The 3,535-nt window shown below is 39.3% G+C and overlaps 1 long non-coding RNA gene across 1 annotated transcript in view; it reads left to right on the forward strand.

The window, feature by feature from the left end:
• The first annotated feature begins 232 nt into the window (after nucleotides 1–232).
• LOC139027154 (uncharacterized) overlaps nucleotides 233–3,535 on the forward strand; it is a 3,484-nt gene continuing 181 nt past the window's right edge. The window contains exons 1-2 of the long non-coding RNA XR_011479200.1: nucleotides 233–346; nucleotides 693–1,854. This is a non-coding gene — a long non-coding RNA (uncharacterized lncRNA). The remainder of the gene's footprint in view (nucleotides 347–692; nucleotides 1,855–3,535) is intronic.

Genomic DNA, 3,535 nt, shown 5'->3' on the forward strand with positions numbered 1-3,535 from the left:
ATGAACGAACTACCTTAAGTGATAAACACACACTCACATCGAGTCCTCCAAACATACAGCCGCTCTAGTAACAAACACCGTTAGTGGTAAACACACATCACATGTCCTCCAAACATACAGCCTGCTCTATGTAACAACACCGGTAGTGGTAAACACACATCACGATGGTCCTCCAAACTACAGCCTGCTCTATGCTAACAACCCTGTAGTGGGTAAACACACATCAACGATGGTCCTCCAAACATACAGCCTGCTCTATGTAACCAAACACCGTTAGTGGTAAACACACATCACGATGGTCCTCCAAACATACAGCCTGCTCTATGTAACGAACAAACCACCGTTAGTGGTAAACACACATCACGATGGTCCTCCAAACTACAGCCTGCTCTATGTAACGAACAAACCACCGTTAGTGATAAATCACACATCACGATGGTCCTCCAAACATACAGCCTGCTCTATGTAAACAAACACCTGTAGTGGTAAACACACATCACGATGCGTCCCTCCAAACATACAGCCTGCTCTATGTAACGAACAACACCGTTAGTTAGTAAACACACATCACGATGGTCCTCCAAACATACAGCCTGCGTCTAGTTAACGAACAAACCACCGTAGTGATAAAACACACATTCACGATGGTCCTCCAAACATACAGCCTGCTCTATGTAAACAAACACCGTTAGTGATAAACACAACATCACGATGGTCCTCCAAACATACAGCCTGCTCTAGCTTAAACAAACACCGTTAGTGGTAAACACACATCACGATGGTCCTCCAAACATACAGCCTGCTCTATGTAACAAACACCGTTAGTGATAAACACACATCACGATGGTCCTCCAAACATACAGCCTGCTCTATGTAACGAACAAACACCGTTAGTGGTAAACACACATCACGATGGTCCTCCAAACATTTAATTATGTGTTGTTGAAACAGGATGTACTGTATATACAGTTGAAGAAGTCGGAAGTTTACGTACACCTTCGCCAAGTACACTTCAACTCAGTTTTTCACAATTCCTGACTTGTAATCCTAGTAAAAAATTCCCTGTCCAAGGTCAGTTAGGATCACCACTTTATTTTAAGAATGTGAAATGTCAGAATAATAGTAGAGAGAATTATTTATTTCAGCTTTTATTTCTTTCATCACGTTCCCAGTGGGTCAGAAGTTTACATACACTCAATTAGTATTTGGTAGCATTGCCTTTAAATAGTTTAACTTGGGTCAAACGTTCGAAATGTCTAAAGCCATGACATCATTTTCTGGAATTTTCCAAGCTGTTAAAAGGCACAGTCAACTTAGTGTATGTAAACGTCTGACCCACTGGAATTGTGATACAGTGAATTATAAGTTAAATAATCTGTCTGTAAACAATTGTTGGAAAAATGACTTGTGTCATGCACAAAGTAGATGTCCTAACTGACTTGCCAAAACTATAGTTTGTTAACAAGAAATGTGTGGAGTGGTTGAAAAACGAGTTTTAATGACTCCAACCTAAGTGTATGTAAACTTCTGACTTCAACTGTATTTAATCCTTTTGAAGTTATAATATTGCATTAATTTGGAGTGGCGATGAGTTGTCATGGTGATTCTGAGGCCTTAACTAAAGGAGACCGAAGTCTGTTCGATAGACATCTGTTCAATACTTCGCTCAGTCATAATACAATGATATACTTCTTTAAGCCAAGTAGAATAATACTTATCTTATTCATAATAAAATTATGTACTTCTTTAAGCCAAGTACGATGCTTTTCTGACTTGATGCACATCCCAGTTCACTGTATTAATTTAGAGAGTTTACAGTAATTCACATCCCAGTTCACTGTATTAATTTAGAGAGTATACAGTAATTCACATCCGCTCGCATATAACCATCTCTGTCAGTGATCCATAACATCTCTGTCATGTATCCTATAAACATCTCTGTCAGTGATCGCATAAAATCTCTGTCAGTGATCGCTAACATCATTCCAACATCTCTGTCAGGTAATCACTATATCAACATCTCTGTCCCATGCATCCGCTAATTTAACATCTGTCGTGTCGATATATCTCTGATCCAGTGATCCTATAAACATCTCTGTCAGTGATCCTGTATAAACAATCTCTTATGATTCGATAACTCTCTGTCGAGTGATCGCTATAACATCCTCTCTGTCATGATCACTATAAACATCTCTGTCAGTGATCAGCTATAACATCTCTGTCAGTGATCGCTATAACATCTCTGTCATCGTGATCGCTATAAAACATCTCTGTCAGTGCATCACGTATAAACATCTCTGTCAGTGATCGCCTATAACATCTCTGTCAGTGATCGCTATATAAACATCTCTTAGTGATACGCTTAAAACATCTCTGTCAGTGATCGCTATAACATCTCTGTCAGTGATCGCTACGCTATAACATCTCTGTCAGTGAACGCTATATAACATCTCTGTCAGTGATCGCTATAAACATCTCTGTCAGTGATCGCTATAAACATCTCTGTCAGTGTCGTCTATAACATCTCTGCAGTGAGTCACCTTATAACATCTCTGTCAGTGATCACTATAAACATCTCTGTCATGTGATCGCTATTATAACATCTCTGTCAGTGATCCTATAACATCTCTGCAGTGATCACTATAAACATCTCTTCAGTGATCGCTATAAATCTCTTATCAATAAAATCCTAGTAAACCATCTCTGTCAGTGATCAACAGTAACATCTTCTGTCAGTGGATCGCTATAAACATCTCTGTCAGTTGATCGCTATATAACATCTCTGTCAGTGATCGCTATAACATCTCTGTCAGTGATCGCATATAACATCTCTGTAGTGATCGCTATAACATCTCTGTCATGTATCGTCATAACATCTCTGTCAGTGATCGCTATATAACATTCTCTGTCAGTGATCGCTATAAACATCTCTGTCATTGATCCGTATAACATTCTGTCAGTGATCACTATAACATCTCTGTCAGTGATCACTATAACATATCTCTGTCAGTGATCGCTATAAACATCTCTGTCAGTTCGATCGAGCCTATAAACATCTCTGTCAGTGATCGCTATAAACCATCTCTGTCAGTGATCGCCTATAAACATCTCTGTCAGTGATCGCTATAAACATCTCTGTCAGATATCGGTCTCGTATAACATTCTCTGTCAGTGATCGCTATAAATCTCTGTCAGTGATCGCTATAACATCTCTGTCAGGGATCACTATAAACATCTCTGTCAGTGATCGCTATAAACATCGTCTGTCAGTGATCGCTGTTATAAATCTCTGTCAGTGATCGCCATACATCTCTGTCAGTGATCACTATAAACATCTCTGTCAGTGATCGCTATAACATCTCTGTCAGTGTTGATCGCTATATAACATCTCTGCAGTGATCGCTATAACAATCTCTGTCAGTGATCCTATAACAATCTCTGTCAGTGATCGCGTATAAACATCTCTGTCAGTGATCCTATAACATCTCTGTCTCATGTTGATCGCTATAACATCTTCTGGCAGTGATCGCTAGTA

Source organism: Salvelinus sp. IW2-2015, unplaced genomic scaffold (genome assembly GCF_002910315.2).
Source record: "Salvelinus sp. IW2-2015 unplaced genomic scaffold, ASM291031v2 Un_scaffold7783, whole genome shotgun sequence".
Lineage (NCBI taxonomy): Eukaryota > Metazoa > Chordata > Actinopteri > Salmoniformes > Salmonidae > Salvelinus > Salvelinus sp. IW2-2015.